General features: G+C 37.6%; 1 protein-coding gene and 1 non-coding gene across 4 annotated transcripts in view; both read right to left on the reverse strand.

The window, feature by feature from the left end:
• Window positions 1-6,421, reverse strand: part of Jakmip2 (janus kinase and microtubule interacting protein 2) — a 198,351-nt gene that overhangs the window by 172,131 nt on the left and 19,799 nt on the right. The gene's annotated exons all lie outside the window — the stretch shown is intronic.
• Window positions 1,871-1,975, reverse strand: LOC111816802. The gene has a single exon (XR_002821135.1). It is a non-coding gene; the product is annotated as a U6 spliceosomal RNA (small nuclear RNA).

The following is a 6,421-nucleotide window of genomic DNA, read 5'->3' on the forward strand; positions in this document are numbered from 1 at the left end:
GCAGTCAGTTTCCTTCATAATATTTGCTCCTTATATTCTACGTTATTCTTTTTAGCTTCTTTAGGTTGTATAAATAAAAAAATAAAATCTCGTTTATTGCACGAAGAAGCAGAAGCATAGCAGGATAGAGGAGGAGAGAGAACCAGTAGGTGTGTTTAGGGAGGGTGTAAGACTCCCCCCCCAAGCTAATGCAGTTGAAGAAGAGCCTTTTTCTATGCAGCATTCTCTTCATATTCTGCTTCTCTCTCACCTGCTGGCATTAGGTCACTCTGTGTCCTAGAGGCACCACAGGAAATTAAATATTGAATCATTGCTTCCTCCACTGCAGTTTGCTTCAGAATCTTGTATCTACATAATCAGGTAAATATTTTAACTTAGGGCTGAACAGGAATCTCAAATGAAAATAGAGAAATGGTAAGAAATGCTTTCATACAGAATAGATAAAGCTTATTATAGCTCCTGAGATAGAAAAGTAGTTTAATATATTGAGTGTTGTGAAATTTAATGTCGTTTTGCTGCAGGGAAAAATATCATGGGAAATATGCCAAAAGATGAAAGAAAACTTGGCTGAGTAGGGAAGGCCACTTTAAAGCAAATAATCAGGAGTTGGCTATATTTAATACTATTAAATTTTGCATTAATTAAGTCAACAAAGCAAGAGTTTTGAAAAGTAGGGAATTAAAGCACCAAAAAGCTGTAAAATGTCATGGCATGACAGAAAACATCTAGAAGTCTAGAGACAAACAGGGCAAATTGCAACCAGATGTGCAGCTTCAAGGGAGTTCACAACCAGTCCTGAATTTCAGTCCCTTCTCATGAAATATGAAGACAATTCCCGAATACTAACAGAAGAGCAATTGCCAGGCTTCCACGATACAATAGACAAAGCACCTAGTATACTACACAATACACAGGATTCTCTCTTCACACAGGAGTACCCTTCCACTCTTGTGGAGGCGGAGAGGATGGTGAATTTTGCAAGTATCTTTCAATCCAGATGCAGAATCAAGATGTTCAGCTGAAAATGTCTGAAACAAGGAACAATTGTGCACTAAGGAGCAAGCAGTGATCACAAGTATGACAGGAATTCAGAACAGAGGATGTCTGAAGACAATACACTACTCTGCCTGGGATGACAGATTTGTTAAGCGGAGGGGTCACAGATTCTGGACACCTGGATCAAGGAACACAACAGAAGCTCACAGAGGAAAGAGGATACTCAAAGTGGGCAGGATGAGAATGGGATGCTGGAGCAAAGATCTAGGACACTAAAGTAAGTCAAAAAATGAAAGAAGTAAAACTCTTCAATTGGTCTTTAATTATAGAAAGAGCATTATGGGCTCACGTTAGATATTCAAAAATAAGTAGAATGACTAAAAAGGATGACAGCATGAGTATGCATTAAATAAATACTCATGGATGACAGCGACAATTTATTGGAATTCATTTTGAAAATTAAGATAAAGATCTGTGAATGTACACCAATGGATAGCATTTTCTAAAAAAGAAATGAGCCCAGTATTAATTGGCATCATCTAGTGGATCATCAAGAAAGCTCTATTCTTTTCCCCTTACAATGACGACATCAATCTGTGCTTTGGCCTGCTTGGCTTGATTCAGGAGCTCTTCCATCACTATTGTTACAATTTTAATTCTGGCAGGACAGTGCCTGGGATCCTCAATCAGCTTGGCTCACAACCAGGGTTGTCACTTCCTGCATATATTTTTGGTTGATAATTATTTTAATTTGCATTAAAATAAAAGACTAGGGGGTAAAGAAACACCTTAGTGGTAAAAAAAAAAAAAAATAAGTAAATACAAGTATGTGTCCTGTCGAACAGCCACTAGAAACTTTCTAAAATATACAAGCTAAAATATTACAGGAAAGACAACTTTAAAAATCCTTTGTGCAGGGGCCATGCTAATCTTCTCTGTATTGTTCCAATTTTAGTTTATGAGCAGCTGAAGTAAGCTCAGGATGGTCTGTACAACTGTAATGTGGATTTCTTATGGTCTATGGAAAGGAGCAGTTGGTGCTTAAGCTGTTTTGTCTCCTTTTTTCAATACTCTACCTTTTTCTCTTCTTAATTTCTTGTAAATTTCTTTCTTCTTCCAATTTTGCATGCATATATCTGGTATCATGAAAAGCTAACTTGAAGACAACACTATGCAATACAACAAATACTGTGAAATTCATATTATTTTGTTTAGTGAAATTCTGTATTATTTATAATTTTTCTGTTATACTATTTTCAATACTATTTTCAACTGCCTTTCAAAAATAAAAGTAGGGCCAGGGAGATAGCTCAGTGCAATAAGTGCTTGCCTGGCAAGTGTGAGGTCCTGAGTTCAATCCATGGTACCGAAAGAAAAAAATAAATGAAAAAAATAATAAAAAGTAAAAGTTAAGAAACAAGTTCTTTGTGACTTTCTTTACTTTTTTCATGTCCTTGGCATGCTAGGCAAGCTCTCTGTCACAGAATTTCATCCGTAGCCCAGCTTCCTTTCTTATTAACCAAAAGATATATGCTCATTGGGCAAAAACCTTAGGAAAAGAGGGCAAATACACACACACACACACACACACACACACACACACACACACACACAAATATACTATCATGACCTAAAGATCTTTTAAAATTTTATATTTCCACTAGACCTTTTCTCATCATGCCAACATACACATATCTAAGAAATGTGGGGCTTTCAAATTTACATTTTTGCTCAATGTATTGCAAATATTTTTGTGCCTCATTAATGTTTTATCATAATACTTTTTAAAAACATTTATAGAACATGCCTTCTGTAATATTCACACTTTGTCATCACTCCAGCCAGTTCCGACAATTTTATGCAGTTTTACTTTTTGTGAAGGCATATATTATAAATACAGAAATCAAATTAACATGCACTTTGAGCCCTCTGCTGTTCTCTCACTTATTTGGGGGCTCTCACCTCCTCATTAGAGTTGCATTCTCCCCTTTTTTTCTCTTCCAGAGCATCATGTTGTCTTCAGGGAGTAAGAAGGCCAATCAGAGAATGAATCAACTCATAAGTAGTCATAATCACTATCTCTGGCAAATGAAAAACACTGAAATTTGGAAAGGAATTTCTTCAACCAGCTTGCAAATACACCTCCCAAGCTGAGAAGCAAAGAATTAAGTGACTTCCTACACACATTTCCAAAGTCTTGTTTTTCTTTAAGATAAGGGGAAAAGGTGGTGATGTATTTTATGTCTCTTTCCAAATTGAAGAAAAATCAAGAATCAAGAATGGACAGAATGCCTGCTTAAGTCTCAGTGTTAGCTTGTACCTGAACAAAGATTAAATCCATGATTTCTGAAGCCCAGTTTTATAGATTTGTACTGTGTCAAACCAATCCCTCCAGGGGGCTGGGGGTGGGGAATCACATCTTGTGATAAGAGAATTGGGTTCCTACATAATGACTGTGGGAAAAGAGTATTTGGCAAGTCAAGGGATTTTCTGATTATAATTGATATTCTTCTGACTCTATATGACAAGATATGGCTTGAGAAATGAGAGTGAAAGAACAAGATAATCTTTTTTCCTTTCACTTTTCTGCCAAGCAGAGCCAAATTCATTCTTTGATTAAAATATTACACACATGGCTGAACTGCCTTCCAGGATGACCTCTGGAAAGTAAAGCCTGAATAGTGAATTTCTGAATATACAAAAGGAAACATTTTGCAGGCAGAAAACACTCCTGCCTTGGGGCTGTACTTCCTGCAGGTTCACCATGTTGAGTGGAAAGAATCTTTAGTGTAATCTATGTACAAGCTGGAAAAGTCTCTTAATAATATTCCTGTCAATCATGTTCACCTTGCGAGGAGGTAGCAGCATTTAGGGATGTGATATCTGGGCTGAAGCAGGAGAAAAGAGCTCAGTTCCTTTGCGTTGGACTAATTAGCCTGGCAGCATGCTCCGTAATATGTGTTTTTGAATGTCTGAATGTGTAGCTTGGATTAAATGACCTGTCTGCTAAACTGAATGGCAATATCACACACACACACACACACACACACACACACACACACACTAAAAGAGAAAGATGACAAAGAGCCAATATCACTCTATTACCTTAGGAAACATTTGTTAAAATGAAGGACTGACAGAAAAGTTAATAGAGTCACCAAGTCATAAACACGCAAGTTTACAGCTGGAAGGGTCCTGGTAGATAATGTAGCCAGAGTCCTTCTTTTTTACTTAAGGGCAAATAAGGAGTTTAAGGGATTTGCCCTCGCATTGCACTTTTCTGCTCCAGTGACATTTGTCTCTCCACTGAGAGAAGAGTTTACAGATTATCGAATACTGAGGTTGGAGTACTGGTAATTGTAACTCAAACAAGGAGAAACAGCAAAATGAATGTGAGTTGGAATCAATACTCTCATTAAATACTCAATGGCCTTTTCCCTTCCGGGTTTATATTTTTTTTTCTCACCTTCTGGGTTATTTTTCATGTATTAAACATAGAAGAAGTAATGAAAGAACCCTTTGATTGTAACTGAGATCAATGCATCTAACATGTTTTCCAATACTTGTTGTGCATTCTTCATTAGATTCACATACAAGGAAAGGTTCAAATGGAAAACAACAGCAAAACAGAAAACTGTTTGGAAAGCCATTCATGATTTTCCTTTCAGGATTTAGCAGTCATTCTTTATTTTAGTCTTATCCAAGGTGATGAAGCACCATGTATGTTGAAATTCAGAGCACAGCAAATGATGCTGCAAAAAGCTTTGTTCGTGGGACTTTATTTGCTTTATTTTAAATATATGTGTTCTGCTCCTGCATATCAGTCAGATGTTGCTTGATTCTCTATAGCTTCCACATTCTTTTTAGCTTTAACAGAAGGCAGGTTGTAGCCTCCTTCCCCTTCCCATTTCAAGTGTTTAAGCACAATCTTCATGAACTTCCTGTTTTTTTTTTCATTCTTGGGCCTTGACTGCAAATATTCTTATGTGATGATAAAATCTCTAGGTGTGTCAACATAATTTTTCTGCCTAAATGATCACCGTTCACTTTACATTTAGGCTGAGTCTTATTTAATTTTGTAGGCTCTACATCCACAATTTACCCCCTCCATGCATATACCTAACTTAAAACCAACTTCATAAAGGTTGAAATTATTTTTAAACTTAAGTTTTTTCTATATAAGAGAGGACCACAGGGCCTGGGAGATAGGTTGGCAGTCTAAACACCTGCCTGGCAAGTGCAAGGATCTGGGTTCCATCCCCGGTTCCTCATGCTGTGCTGGCCTGGGAACCCTGGGTGCATCGTGCTGCCCACTGACACTGGGCGTGGTGGTGCACACCTGTAATTCCAGTGCTGGAGAGGCTGAGACAGGAGGATAACTATGAATCTGAGTTGCATAGAGAGACCCTACAAATTAATCAATTACTTAATGAAGAGGATCTCAAATCTAAAGAATATCCATTTGTAGCTGTTTTGGAGAATGTTTTAAAGTTTTGTTTTATTTAAAAATAATTGCCTGGTTCATAATTGAACAGATTTATCAGGTGACACCATAAAAGAGAATCTTTATTTAGCAATTCATGTAGAATCAAGACTCTGGGGTTACCTTTACATTCAGCTTTGAGATTGGTTTGGTCAGACGGCGTTAAAATCTACCGCATAACGCACAGCACTGCAGTGTGCAATACATACCAAATTGAAAAAGGAACTATAAATGTCACACATTCCACTTTTATTTTGCCAATAAAAGTAACTCTGATTTCACTTAAATAAGATTGTACTTTGATGGCAAATGTCATGGTGGCTGAATGGGAAAGTCATTCTCTGCTGAAGTGTGTCATGTTTTATTACCTACTTATTCTTTGTGGAAATATAATCTCCCTATTCCATAAGGCTTCTAAGAACAAGGTTCTGGTCCTTACCCCAGGAGCCTCATAGAAAGACAGAACTTGGAAACGACTAGGAAGCCCAGTTATCAGCTGGCTGTATTAAGGCATGCGCCTTGATATGGGTGCCTAGTGCACAGCACGCTAGTTCAGCCCAGCTGCGCAGGTGCTGAGAGGCTCTGGTGTTTGGGATACTCTCGACCCCACCATCTAGGGGATCAGCTATCATCCAATCACCATCTCCACCATCATTAGGCTAAGGAATAGAAAGATTTCATTCTCCTAGACTGCTGAGCACAGCAAAATCTAAGCATGCAGGTCTTCATGGTGGGGATAAATGTGCCTACCACCTAAGGACAAGACACTTAGGATTTTTAACAACTTGCATGGATTTTGGTACTTCTGTATAATAATCTTTTTAATATGAGATTTTCAATATATTAGGACTGACCACATCGGACTATGATACAAGTTTTGTATCATGTCCAAGAATTCTAGTAACTACTATGAACTAAAACCAAGACAATTCCGAACCAAAA

The sequence above is a fragment of the Octodon degus genome, unplaced genomic scaffold (assembly GCF_000260255.1).
Source record: "Octodon degus isolate 3935 unplaced genomic scaffold, OctDeg1.0 scaffold00040, whole genome shotgun sequence".
Lineage (NCBI taxonomy): Eukaryota > Metazoa > Chordata > Mammalia > Rodentia > Octodontidae > Octodon > Octodon degus.